We start from the raw sequence: 15,782 nt of genomic DNA, 5'->3' as shown, positions 1-15,782 counted from the left end.
AAAAAAAAAAAAAAAAAAAATTTCACAGTTGTTTCCTACAGAATTAAAAGTGAAAGATGCTGTCTTTGAAATGCAAGTACGGGGCTGGCAGAGGACAGGTGGCTGCACCTCCTCGTGTTTCACCCCAAGTAGGTAGTTACAGCCACCATAATGGGGAACAAGTATTTAGTAATGTGATATTTTCATTAACTTGTGTATTTGGCAAGAGGTAACTAATTTGTCTCTAGAAATAGAATAAATGGTCAGCTTTCTATTTAATTTGTCAATAAAAGTTCACAGAGAAACACTAAGGCTTAGGAGCAGAGATCTAATTTCACTCACCATGATGAAAGTCTCATGTCACCAACTTTTTGTTTTTGAAGTAGATCAGAAGCACTTTTCAAAAAAAAAAAAAAGACCAGACTTATTTAAAGAAGCGTTCAGAGATACTTTGCCAATGAAAAGTCTGTAAAACTTCCTTAAATTATCTCTTAGTGGACTCCATAAGCTATTTATCAGTGTTATTAGATACATATTGGGAAAAGAACATGCATGATTTAGGCATATGTAGACTCTTTGACTGAGGTAATGTAATTGCTTGAGACCCAAAACACTACTGGGGTTGATTACTCAAAGTTGATGCTTATGGATATTAGCTGATAGAGTATCGGTCTGAGTCTCTCAGTTGCTGCCAAGGGCTTTCCAATTTTTTCTAAGATAATTTCCCAAGTCCTGAAAACACAGTTGGAATCTGCAAGTGAGTATAAACCCTTAGAAATACCCTTCCCTTTCAAATGTTGAACCAAATTAAATAACACATACGAAGGAAATGTAAGTGGAGTGGTAGGTGTATAACTATCCATTCTGTTTTGGAATTGGAAACCAAGCTCTAAGAAATGGAACAGATTGGCATTTATATGGATGAAATACCACAGGGCAAATTAGTGTAATCTGTGAGAGAAAAGGTAAGCTCTTTATTCTGGTGGAAGCTTAGGAAGTAGGTCTGGAGAAGGGAATGGCTAGGCGTCAGTGAGACATGTTCTCGCAGGCAGCTCACTTGATTATTGGCCTTAAATATGAACACATTCTCCATAGACAAAGTTCCAGATAGCTAACTTAACAGTGTTTGACAAAAGTGATGTCTATTTGCCAAAAGTTCCTCTTGAGTGATAGTTTATTTCCATTAGCAGCCTGTTTTCTTCAACAGCCACATTTAATTTCCCTGAATAAACATGTTGTGGTCACTGTGAAGAAAATCCCACGACATTAACAAATGAAAATGGTATAAAAGGACGTATGTCTTGTTAACCATGCTCCCTCAAAAGACTTTGGGGTCCGAGATAGGACCCAGAGGATTACTGTGATTAAATGAGAACTACTCAGAGAAAAGAAACAATTTTAAAATGTCGCTCAGACTATCCCTGTTGGTTTCAGCAACCTAAAACTCAGTTGTATGAAGCTGAAGCATGTGGTTTTTTGCCTTCCACAGAGCTGATGTCATGAATATCAGTCAAGATGTTGTCTTGCAAAATAAAGTACAGAATTCTTCTTGCGATTATATCAATAAATATTATAAAATAAAAAATTACTATTTCAGCAATATGGCATTTAGTTGTAATATACTGACAGAACTATATTATAGTTAAATATTTATTGATACTTTCATAAAAATAAATCACAGATAATAAGAATTTTATAGTAAATCATTGGCAGCCATATATTAAAAATTAAAACAAGTTTCTTGTAAGATTTATACTGACTCTTCAAAAAATAAAACATTAAAATAAAAATTTAGAAATGAAATTATGAGTTCAACCAATTATATAAAACATGAGTCCTTGGAAAAAGATAATGAAATATTCAATAAAGTTAAAAGTACTTTTTTAATGTACATATATAACTTCATTTTTGCTGAATTTCTTTTTGCTCTACATTAAAACAATTGCTATGGAAAACATTTGAACACTTGGAAATTATTAACTGTTTGATGAACCATTTAAAACTAAGTAATATACCTATGCATATATTGATATGATTTTAACTGTTTCAAGTAGCTTATAGATCCTTTCTTACATAATAAACTATTTAATCCTAAAAACCCTGTGCAGAAAGCATTATTTTTTACATTTTACAACTGAAGAAACTAAACCTGAGCAAATACATAACTTTAAGGAAAATGCTCTAGATAAAAATTTCCGTAGAATGGACCATATTTGGATCATGTCCACACAGTTCATGCCATGTTGATGTGGGAGTTGATCCCTACTGAAAATTAGATTTCTCATTTTTACTTCTGGCTCTTTCTTGGCTGTCATTTAAAAGTCTGTCTCTTATCTCTCCCTTTTCCTTCATCTTCTCAGGTATATAAAAACAAATGGAACTGGGTAACATAGGTACTAATTCACGACAACCTAAGCTTATATTGAAGGAGAATATTTTTTATTATTTCATGAGAACAAATCTCTTAATCAGGAAGTATATTAACTAGAAATCTTTAAACACTACCAGGAAGAATTTCAAAGAAATATTCCCTGCTCTGTTCCTTCTACCGCTATTCCAAAAGAACTAACCCAAAGGGCTAAGTAATAATATCCATTCAAAGTGAACCTTATAAGAAGTAATTTATAATTTTTAAATGCATTTAAAAATTAAGAAGCTTTGAACTCTACATATGACAAAAAGTAATATTACCTCAATGAACTCACATGTAGGAAACATAATATTAATGTAGTATCTAAATAGTACATCATCATTTTAATCATAGGATTATCAGATGCAATTCTGCTGCTTGGTTATATTCAAGCTGCTATTTTATTGATTTGACTGTTTTTATAAAGATGACTTTACTTCAATGATAATAACAAATGCTTTTATTTATAAGCAGGATATAATAAATACTTCATGGCGAGCTGGCATTTCCCTGTTAAACCATCATTAGTGAATCACAGCTAATCATCTAAGTGTGTTTTTGCTGTTTACCATAGTGGCAATTTCAAACTCTGCTTTCTCCCTTGGTGCCATGATAACAGAAGCTTCTCCATTTTGTGGCAGGATTATGTTTACTGTATGATGGCAGAGAAAAAAAGAAAGTCAATTGGTCCAGACCTGCCCTTGCCACTTGTCAACTGTTATATTTTAATACAGGGTGCTTTGGATCAGGCATTGCATGTCACATGGGCATGAGGGACATAACTAATGAAAACAATCGATGGCTAGTTGTTTTTAAAATGTCAGGGAGAACTAAAGAAATATCTGAAATGTCAAACCATACTTGAAATAGGATATACTGATCCAAAGGCAAAGAATTAATTTAGGATGTCATACACAAAGGCCCTGGAGAAGGGTGGCAAAAGTCCGTCAGCGATCTGTAAGTCTGTAATCTACCGAGTACTGCATTTGGTTCAGTTCTTAGAAAGTTCTTAGAACATGGAAGGACTTTAAGAGAAGCAGCACTGGTAATTATGGTAGAATGACTGGTGGTTTGGAATAAGACAATAAGGTAATATGAATTCTCCAAATTTTCTAGTTAGATCTCTTTAACTGCAAGGAAATAGAAGACATTTCAATTAACTCAATTCAAAAGAGTGTCTATGGCATGGCTAGAAATATCACTGACTCCAACTTGACCATTTAGTATTCTGACAGTAATAAGTGAATAATTATCATTTTTAGCAGTTGGCAAAGGAATAAGACTGTATTCTTTCACTTGCTACCTCCAGTCGTGAGATCTTGAATATAGAATTGTCATGAAAAGCAGGTTAATTTAGTGGCACACACTAATTAAATGGGAAAAGGAAGAAAAGACAAATTTAGAAAGAGGACCTAAATTATAGAAACTTTCAAAATGCATATGGATTTAACTATGGAAGCCCAATTTTTAAATAATTGAAGATGAATAATATGAATACTTGGATTATGGTAATGAGTAATCTGTTATGGTTCATATCTAGATATTCCTGAGATCTTCATGTTCTCATAGGTGGAACTTGTGGGAGGTTATTGAATTATCAGAATGTGACAGTCACCAGTAGATTAGTCTGTTGATGAGTTTATAGTAAACTACTACTAGAATATGGGATCTGGTTGGAAGAAGTGGGTCACTGATGGTGCAGCCTGGAAGGGTATTTCTCCCACCCTACTCCCTTAACCTCACTCCGCTTCCTGTTCACCATTCCATGGCACCATGCCATGCCCCATGCTATTCTGGCCTGTCTTGGAGACATTTGGATATGGACTGAAACATCTTCAAACTGTGAGCCAAAAGAAATATTTGGTATTCTGATCCTGCCCTGAGAAAAGTAAAGAAGACATTGTCTTATTTAGAAAGCCCCAGAGAAGACTTCACCAGACTGTGCAGTAGTAAGTTCTGTGATGTTTCATTAGTGAATATATTTTTTTGAAAAGTATTAGTCTTGAAGAAATCAAAGATTGTATAAATTTGTGATTGAATGGAAGAAAGAGTATTACCAAGAATGACGTGGGAGTTAAATTATTTACCTGAAATCACTAACATTTTAATTCTCTGCGTATGAGTAGTGAGTCACTTTTTATTTCATATTTTTTCTTACACAGCATTCCTATACCTACGGTGCAAATTTCTTCTGCATTTTTTCCTAATCCCAGGACTGTCCCTTCATCCACCCTTAAGTGTACTATTTCTCTAGTGGAGACCTAATTATAATTGGCTTTGGCTACACTGTTTTGGTCTACATAGAGAATCGGTATGACCTTTTGGTTGGAATCAAACTGCTGTTTTACTTGTGGTTCTATAACTTGTTATTTAACTTTAACTTCTCTGTGATTCAATTCCCTCAATGGTAAAAAGGGAGAAATACTAGCCCATTTTTCTTCAAATTATGAGTATTGCCAACTTAATGGTGTAGAGGCATACCTTCGATATATAGACACCATTTTAAAATCATATGAAATTCTCATGATTGGCAGGTGGATGAGTCTTTGTATTTGCTAAGGTTAAGTTGGAGGAGGGAGAACAAAGAAAGAGGGCATTAACTCTGAGGAAGTGGAGAAGATATTTGCTACCCCCGCACACATATGCACACACGAACAATGAAGACAGCTACACAACTAGAAGCAGAACCAAACTATGGTAGGATACAATACCTTTGAAACATTCTGCTACTTCTTATTTCCAGCTAATAAACACATGACCTTTAGACTGCCTTGATAGAGAATCAAATCAATTTCTCTTTTGGTATTGTTTTCTCTGGCTGAAGCTTTTTGGATTTAGGTTCCTGTCTCTTTGCTGCTAAAGGACTTCTGGATGATAAATCTTTAAAATTTTAAATTTATCTTTAAGGAAATTTTAATGAGTCCACTGATGTCCTTTAAGGAGTTACCTTATAGCCAGAAGTGTTGGTATTCACCTGTAGTGCCAGTTATTTGGAAAGCTGAGACCAGAGGATTCTTTGAGCCCAGAAATTCAAGGCCTGCATAGGCAACATAGTGAAATCTTGCTTTAAAAAAAAAGACTCATTTTCTTCTGTGACTGTCACATCAAGAAGAAACATTTGATTTATATTTGCTACATAAATAAATCCCCCTTTAACATACTAGCAAACCATCAGTATTTGATTTGACTAAACATCACACCATTTCAGTTTTTAGAGTGATACATTTTATTTTCTCTTATGTATTGAACAGTAATCAATTTCATTCTGTTAATCAGTTTGCTATCGTATCTTTTAATCACTGTAGCTGAGTATAGAATATATTATATTTAAGAGGTGTTAATTGACTGATGCAGTTAGTAGAATTTTTGCCACAACTAATATACTAATTAGTGCCTCGATTAGGCTGCATAAAAGTTATTAAAAATAACTTGAGGGCCGGGGATTTAGCTCAGTGGTTCCAACACCTACCTTGTAGGCACAAGGACCTGAGTTTGATCCCTGGTACAAAAAATAAGAACAAAAAAACTTGAAATAATAGCAATATGTTCATATAAACCAAATAATCTTTAAGGATGATCATAACAATGTTTAAAAGAAAAGAAAGTGAAACAAAACCACTTTTTTGTAGGTGAAGCTGTTTATAAGAAACATTAGCTTATATTAAATGGTTAAAGATATTTTATGCACTGCAGAAAAATCCAGAACTCCCCCGTTTTTAATTTAACTTAATTTTATTTTATTTTATTTTATTTTATGAAAATATCTCACTAAGTTGCCCAAGCTAGGCTCATATTTGTGATGCTTTTCCTCAACTTCCTGAATAGCTGGGATTACAGGAGTGAACCACTGAGAGCAGTAAAATATTAAAAGATTTTTAAGATCAAAAGATGTAGGCTTACACACTTGCCCATAACTTACCAATTGGTTTTAGCCTCTTTTATTCATAGTTTATTTCATTTTTTTATTTATAGTTTTCTCATTCCTAAAAATAATGACAGTAATGTATATCGTTCAGGATAGTGATAGAGATTGATGTGTGAAATCACAAAGCATAATTGCACACACAAAACAAGAAGATAAATAATGATGTAAGCAATTAAAGCAGTAAGAGATAAATATGTGAAGAAGTCCATAAAGATTCTCAGCAGCATTTTAACAGGCTATGACCAGACAGACATAATATAAGCGCTTCCAAGTGAAAAAATCATGGCTTATAAAATTGTGCAGTGAGGAAAAAGAAGACATCAGAGAAAATGAGAAAGCTTTAAGGGGCCAAAAAAAAGTAAAAATTTTAGAAAACCACCACTGATATCTCAGTAGCCTGCGCTAATGGTATCGCCAATAATCATGTTAATAAGGAAATTAATGTGGGTGTGAACTACAATTTAATCAGCCACCGCAGCAGGAAAAGATCCTATTTGAACTGAAGAGGAGACAAAGAGGAAGGAAAGGAATAAAGGAAGCCTCTGAAAACTACTAGGTTTTACAGGATGGGACCCTATTGCTTTTTAGCTTCAAACATACCTTCTGCTTCCAGAAAAGGGAAACACAATGAAGGCAATTCAGAGGTCATTGGGACAACCTATTTGTTTCATAATGGGGGGATAATCACCCTGCTTTTACTATGTGGCTTCTGCCCAAAACTGGGGGTTGGGGGTGCAGAGTCCTGGGTCTGCACCCCAGTCAGATAACCTTGTAGAATCAGTACCTCTGCCTCAGTGGGCCAGGAAGACAGAGCCTGGAACTCAAGATAATTATTTCTAGGGCTTTAAGACTTAATATTGTTTGCCCCTTTAAGTGGGAGATTTATGTACCACCTGTCAGTCCTTTCTTGTTTCTATTTCTCCCCTTTGAAATGTGAATGACCATCGGATGACTGTCCCACTGTGGTACTTTGGAAACATCTATCTTTCCTTTCTCAAGTTCAGCATTGGAGAAGAATTTGCCAAATGAATCATAGCTTCAGTCGCACCCACGTCTGACTTGGTTGCCACACTGGCTGGATTTTATTTGCTTATTTATTTAGAGAGGGGCCTTTGAAATTTAAAGTTGATATTGGAACAAGTTAAGAATTTTAGGACTATCTGAACAGAATAAGTATATTTTGAATGACGGAAGGGCATGAGTTTGGGGATACCTGGTTTGAATACAATAGACATTTTTGTACTACCCAATGAAACTTGAAGTGTTAATATCACAATACCTAAGGAGCCCATGAAGTTAAAGACTGCAGGAGAGGGTTTTGCCCCAATAGATACTTCAGAGTTCATTTGCTTATTTTCCCTGTGAGAAAATAGTGAGACATCTACAAATCAAAAAATGTACCTTCACCACCCACAGACGCTGCTGGCATATTAACCTTGGCATTCCCCACTCCAAAACTGAGAGGAATAAATTCCTGCTGTTTGTAAGCATCCAGGCTGTAGTATTATTTTACAACAGCCTGAAGGGATTAAGAGAATCACCATATATGAGTTGAATGTTGTCTTGTTTATGAGTAACTGTGATCTTTTAAATTTCTTTGGGTAGCTGTGTGTTTGGACGAATACGTGCATATACGTAGACATGCAGACATTGTTATATGAGACTGCTACAGAGACAAAGCCAAAGGAGCAGAGAATCTAGTCAGTTTCCAAACTGGTATAAATTAATAATTTTGTTATGTTAGTAGTGTAGACTTTTTGATGCATGTTTTGTTTGATTTTATTGTTGGTGTTTTACAATGCTGGGGACTGAACCAAGGACTGTGTACTGAGCTACATGCTCCGTTCCCCATAAGTGGCTATCCTGCATAGGCTGTGTTGAAATGTATGATCGTCCTGCCTCAACTTCCCAGAGGCTGTTACCAGCTGTAGCATTTAATTTTGTTAAATTAAATTCATGTGAACCACTGATCTGAACTGAGATCCTTCGCTAGGATGCAACAGTTTAAACCAAAATAGAAGGAAAGCATCTTTTAAATACCCTATTAAAAACTGTTTCTGCATTGTACTGCCTCACATTTTCCCTGGCATATTATACAATTCATTAACAAGTTGGCTGCTTCTTTATGTCAGTCTGATTTACATTTATGGAAACAGCTTGTAGTCCTTTTGTAGATAAAATTTTGTTTTAAGGGAAATAAAATCATTTCTGTAGATGCTTGCCAATCTGTTTAAATATAATATGACTCCTTACTCTAGTGTACTAACACTGAGTATGTTTAAGATATATGACTAAATGATATAGCTACGATAAAATTTATAGGCTATTGATTTATAGTTTTGTTTTGTTTGCTTTGTATTTATCCTCTTTTGGGAATAATGACATTATTGCTTGGCATGTGTACACATTTTAAGTCTGTAAAATTCAAACTTCTGTTCATGTCACTAGTGTTTTCTCCAAATGATGAGCAGACAAAAGACCCTAGAGATTCATTTTTTAGAATAAATTATTTGATAATTCTTTTTATTAAATTGAAACTATTTTAATCAGTTGTTAAGATAATCTATTTGAAGTCATTATTTCCATAGCTTAGTCTCACTTTATGGACAATATTTTAATGAAGCAATTTAGGCCAAAAAATTCTGAATAAATGACTGGCAATTGATATTTATAGTTTTTCAAATTTCATTTCAACTACTATCCACACATGTTGCCACCTTTTCAAATGAAAGGAGAATGCCTTACATATTCCAAAACACATGATTCCTATATTATAGGAATGTGCAAGTACTGTGTGGCACTAATGCCCAGAGCTAAGATTATTAAAGCATTACCATAGTGAATCTGATGCTATATTTATCACAGAGAGTATAGAGATGTCAAGTGTAATGATGTTGAGTCCACAGAATTTTTAAATTCTATTTTTCAACACTTTATTAGCATTATAATGTTACATGGGAAAACAGATCTGACAGCAACATTATGGATTCATGCAAATTACTTAACACAAACTAAGCAAAATAGCAGATACTTTTATTCAAGAGGAAAATGTTCCTAAAAGCAGTTGTATGTAAATTTCTTTGACTGTCGAAAAACACAGCCTGTGAACTCTGTCTTGAATTAATTTACAATAATTTACTTCCAATATAGACATATTCATTGAGACTATCAACTTACACTGGCCTTCTAAATGGCAAACAAATATTTCTTATTATATCTTTTATCTGATTATATGTGAACAGTTAACTGAAAGAAATTCCTTTCACAGTACTCCAAGGACTTTTAGTATTAAATTTTTAATATGATTTCAATATTGTTTTCTTTCAATCATTATTTGGCTAGCTCATACTCTGAATGTTAAAAAGACATTAATATCTACTTCTAATGTATTACCTTTCCATTGGAGAGCACTCTTTCCTCATACTATAATACAGAACAAATTATAGCTCATTGATTTTCCACTATAATCACGTTTATTGCATAGCCTTCATCAATATATCTGTCATTTTCTCCCCTAGATAAATAATAAAAATATTTTCAGTTTTTTTAAAATAAGTTCTAAATAAAGGTAACTTGATCTTTTGACCAGGCCTATTATACATCTCTACTTCTCAAATCAACCCTTTTAAAGTTAAGGTAACTAAACCTGCCAGTTGTATTCCAAATGAAAACATATTTTGATAAAAATCTTTCATTGCTTTTTCATTTTAGTAGTAATTTTAGAAGTGTAGTTGAGTAAATTCATCACAGCAAGTTAGAAACTTACTTGCAGATTTCTTGTATACACAAAAATATTTGAGATTTTGATTTATGGATTTTCTTTCCTCAGAATATTAAAGCTTCAAAGGTATTGAATACCATTTTTAAAAATTCACTTCAGAGTAAACAGGAAGGAACTGGCTTAATTTGTGAGAAAATATTTATATTTCACAAGTAACAAATTACACCATAAATTTTCAGGTATATAACTTCACTAGACAGGTTTTACTTTTTATGATATATATTTCAATGAGCATTTCATACATTTAGAAATGTTAACTCATAATATTAAATACAAATAAAATCTTAAAAGATTAAGGATTGAATATTTAAAAGACCATGAATATCTCTTACTGTGTGAGCTTATCTGCTTGTTTAAATTAGCCCCTAGAAACCATTGCAGGTTCTGTAAACCTCTCTATCATCTGTACTAATAGATAAGAAGGTAGGAACATGGCCAGCCTTCTTCACCTTATACTCAAATTACATAAACAAATATTAACAAAAAACAAAAACCAAAGGACTAACAAATATATTTGGAAATGTTCAACCCTGGTAGTATCAAAGATACTGAATAAGTCAATAAGCAGTATTCTTTTTTCTTATAAAAAATTATCATAAACGTCCACTTCCTGAACTTTCACTGCTGCTGATTGAGGACTACTGAAGACAGCATGGACAGCCAAATGGCATACGTCAAAATACTTTACAGAATGCAATACATAAAATGTTACTTCAGGGGAGAGAGAGAGAGAGAGAGTGTGTGTGTGTGTGTGTGTGTGCTGCTGAGCATTAAATCAAGGGCCCCCAGCTACACAAATGATCAAGCACTGATCTACTATATATCTGTATATAGCCCCAAATTCTGGGAAATGGTTCCAGAAAATAATTCTAGTATTCATTCCATTGGACCCACATTTCAAAAAAATCACCAAGATTTATCAACTAAATCCTGGAACATGATTAAATTAAAATCAGTGCAACATTAATGAGATATTTATTGAAATTGAAAGATAGTCATATTGTTAAAATTAGAAAACAATCAACATTAAAATATGCAACTAGAGAAAAAAGTTAATAAAGCAGTTCTAGTTGCTAGTTTTTGAAAGACTTGCTTACAATTTCACTCCTAGCTGCTATATCTGGGAACTTAGATTTCAGGAGGGTCCCCACTAATAGACACGTGTGGTTCAATGTACATAAACTATAAAAAACATGGTTTATGCCAAAAACCTGTCCTTCTTCTAATACGGAATGTGGGTCTGTGTTAGGTGAAGTGTACCTATATTGCCAAACACTGTAAGAACCTAAAGTACTGATCTTTATGAACTTCCTTTATTGGCAACATTTCAAATATGCTCTCATATCTCATTATAAAGAAAATTAAGCTTAACCTTCATTCCATAACTCTGCTGGCAGAGAATTCTTGAAAGCTTCCAGACGGTGGTTCCCATGGACTTGGCCCCATAGATCTTATTCCTCTGCTGATTTAGCTTTAAAATCACCTTCTTGAGTATTTCAAATCTGCCGAACACTCATGATTCATCAGATCTGGAAGTAGTCTTGGTAAAACCTGACACAGAAATAATAATGTATTTTTGATACATAAATAAAAGTTATGAACAAGCAAAAAAATTAACAAAATAAATGGTAAATCATAAATATTTTTTAAATGTACTCATCACTCTTACCTCTCCGTATGTAATGACCTTGTATTATTTTGTATTAGAAAATAATTAGTTGTTTAATTATTTCTTTAACTGAAATTATAACTAAAATCTTAGAAGAAATGTAATGTTTACAAGAGTAACAATATAATTCGATGGTTAATATTAAAATATAGAAAGAAAATGATTTACTTTATTATGGCAAACAAAAATATTGATTCCTTTGTTGTCTCAAAATGTTTTATTACTTCTAAGAAATTAAAATTATCCTTTTATTATTTTTCTTTTTGGTATCAACACAAAGAAATCAGTTTTAAAGCAAGAGAATATGTCTTCATATTTGACATTTTAGAATTTCAATATGTGGCTAACATTTCAATATTTTTGTAATTTTAGTTGCTCTAAAGGACTATTTTTTTCAACAAAAGTAACTTATTTTCAGTCTATGTTTTATTTATTTAATTGATTATTACCTGCATGTATTTACAGAAAATAATTTAAGGAAAATCTTAAGGAAAAATAAATAAATGGATACACAACTGAACAAATTTGAAAATATTGGTTAATTTGTTCCTAAAGATAAGAAAAACTGGAAAGGAAGTTGTTAGATAAGTTATATGAATAAAGATTTAAAACACTAATTGTAAATAAGATCCTAATGGTATAACTGACAATGTGAAATAGGAAGAAAAAGGCTAAAGATATGGGGGAAGTAGAAAGGGTAGGGGAGAGGAAATAAGAGAAAAGAAAAAATATGAGAAAATGAAAAAACAGAAATAAAGTTTTTGTAAATAGGGAAGGGAGGAGGGAGTGAAGGAAGGACTGGGGTATGGGGAAAAATTGAGAACCAAGACTAGTCATGTAAAGGCACATGATGAATGTCACTATACTGTATACTTAAAATGTACCAATAAACTCAATTAGGGAAAAAAAGAAGAAAAATGTGAAAAAAAATTTAAAACACTTTTAAACTTATTTTCAAGAAAATTTTAATTTATGTGGATATTAATTTCTAAATAATTTCACCTAACAATAAAGTAAAAGCTTCTCCACAGCAGGTGGAAATATTGCAACAGTAAAGTTTAAAGTTTTATTCTTTGGACAAGTATTCCTAAACTATATATTTTCTATTTATAATACACATATATCATAAATAAGGAATCTCATTGATTCTCGGCCCTTGGGCTAAGATCAAGTGTAGTATAAATAAGGAATCTCAAATTTTAGGTTTGGATTCAATTTAACTTAGCTATTAATACAAATATGAAAAAATGTTGATGAGTGTATTCAAAGATATGAAAAAATATAATCCTTAAAAATTTGAAAAGTTAATTTTATAAGTTTAAAGTATTTATATTTCTAGGTAAAATGATTGGTGTTTTTTTATATCATAAGACAAAAACTTAAAGAAGAAGGAACATTCCAGTTAAACATATATACTTTATAATTTTTATAAAAAATAAATAAAACCTGACCATATTTATCCTCTATCTAGAGGGACTGCATTATCTTTCAAATGTATGTAATGAACTACATCACATTTCAATAAACAACTTTTCACATGTTAATTATTTCTTAAGGCAAAGTAAGAAAGTTTTCATTGTTATTGCTAGTTATTCGGGACAAATAATATATATATATATATATATATATATATATATTATTGAATATAATATATATTATATCATATTATATTATATATATAATTGAATATAATATATATATTATTGAAGGAACTCACTATGTAGCCCTGGCTAGTCTCAAACTCACAGCAGTCCTCCTGCCTCAGCCTCCCAAGTGCTGGAATTACAGGCATGTGGCACCATGCAGGCTTGTTTTGTTTTTGATTGGGCAAATGGAAGAGAATATGTTTAAAGCTGCCATTCAGGTTTCTTACCCTCTTCACTTAGTAGAAATTTGAAGGAGCACTGTATGGTTAAGGCCTCTGGTGAAATCACACACTCTTCAATGTCTGACTGTTTATGTGGTGTGGCTGTCACTGTGGAACAATTTAGATTGCTTGAAGAATGTGCCCTAAATAATGAGAATGATTGACAACTGAGTGAGATTAAAAAACACATAAAAGTAATACAAAGGTGAAATGTTGTCACGCGCCATTATTTCCGGGTTCTTCATGCCCTGCATGAATTCCGGATATGAGTCCGCCAGTGACGGTGGTTCACGCCTGCGCAGATGAGGCGCTTGGTTCGTCAGAATGATGCAGGCCGGCATTGACCAATAGAAATGGGCCTCGTCACCCGAGAGGCTATAAAAGGCAGGCTCGCATCCGGCTCGGGGTCTTTCCGCCATCTTGAAGAATGCAGAAGAGCCTCCAATAAAGCGTGCATCAGAAGAATCCTGAGTGTTGCGTGCTCCTTGCTGGCGAGGTGCGCGTGACAAGTGGTGCCGAAACCCGGGAAGCGACGGCCATCATCGCCGGCATCAGCGGAGACCCCTGACTTCAGGAGGATTCAGAACTGAGACGCAGGAGGGGAGGATCCACCAACTTTCCGAGAGGTACGCTGTCTGGTGTGGGCGGGTGTTTTAATTTGTTTACTCCAACAGGTTTAACTTTGTCGGTCGCCCACTTTCGTAGATAAGGGAGAAATGGGCAATTCTACTTCACAATCACTGGTTTATGCTTTACAAAGCCTGTTGAAGGAAAGGGAGTTAAAAATATCGGAGCAGGTTTTAAGGAGGTTTTTAAAGGAAGTGGATCGAGCGGCGCCCTGGTTCAGCGGTACCGGGTCACTCACGATCCCATCCTGGGAAAAATTAGGAAAAGACCTCCAGCGAGAGAAAGATAAGAATACCTTAAGATCGGGGGTTTTACCAGTGTGGAAGATGATTAGAGCCTGTTTGGAGGATAAGCGCTGCAATGACAAGGTGCGAGAGGGACAAAAATTGTTCAGGGAGCATCAAGACAGTGTATCAGAAACGGAGAGGGAAGAAAGAAGTAAGTCTAGACAAAAACGGAGAACAACGGGAGCTCAAGAAGAAGGGAGCCAAATTTCCGGCCCTATTGAGGCCTCAACGGGCCTCTACCCTGCCCTAGATGAACTAAAAAGATTAACATTAGCAGAAAAGGAAAGTAATTCGGAGGGCTCCTCGGAGGACTCCGAGACCGTGTCGGAGTCCTCAGGGGAGCCGCCCGAAAAAGAGGAAGTAGTAAGATAATTCAATTGGCCAAAACCATCTGAGTGCACTCGTTAAAATTGTCTTATATGTTTGTCTGTCTTAAGTGTTATATGTTTGTCTGTCTTAAATGTTCAAAGATGTTTGTATGTTCTTGATCAGAATGACGTCAAATGCAAGTAGATTGTTGATTTCTACAACCTGGCTTTATAGGATCAAATAAAAAATTTAAAAGATATTTAAATACAACCTTCAAGTTTGGATATGCTCCTGTTGGTGAATAAAGAAGCAGCTGCTCAGAAAGTTTATTCTGATCTTTGTTCACTAATGGGAGCCACCAAAATAATTTTTTATAGCCTTGTAAGAGATACATCTTGTTGAATATGTTGTTGGGAATATTGTTGGTTATCAAAGGTCTGAATTATAAATATGTTTCTGATGGTTATTTTCTGTTAAAAAAAAAAGGGGGGGGGAAGATCCTGTTGATACAAAGCCACACTACAGGATATAAGAATTTATTATAATTATTATTGCTATTTTTCTGGTATACAAAATGTATTTATATTGTTTGACCATGCAGGTTTTCCAGCATATTGTTTATGACAATAACCCTTTGGTCCAGGTATTCTCTCTTCTCTTCTGCTCCACCTACTTATGGTTAGTTCTTTTCACCACCAACAACAGGACCATCAACATCACCACAACACTTTAATGGTCTACGCAACATCACCTTCGCACCCACTCCAGTTTGCGTGTGGCCACCATTTCTTTGGCTTGTGGCTAATGTGACTCTCTCACAGACTATGGAACTGAATTGTGCCAATGATACTTGTTGGTACGCATCCTGCTGGGACGCTACCAAATTTCTTCATGCTGTGGTCGTTCGAATGCCTCGATTCATTCCTGT

The sequence above is a fragment of the Fukomys damarensis genome, unplaced genomic scaffold, assembly GCF_012274545.1.
Source record: "Fukomys damarensis isolate Sample0158 unplaced genomic scaffold, DMR_v1.0_HiC HiC_scaffold_12, whole genome shotgun sequence".
NCBI classification, from domain to species: Eukaryota; Metazoa; Chordata; class Mammalia; order Rodentia; family Bathyergidae; genus Fukomys; species Fukomys damarensis.
This window is presented reverse-complemented; position numbering follows the sequence as displayed.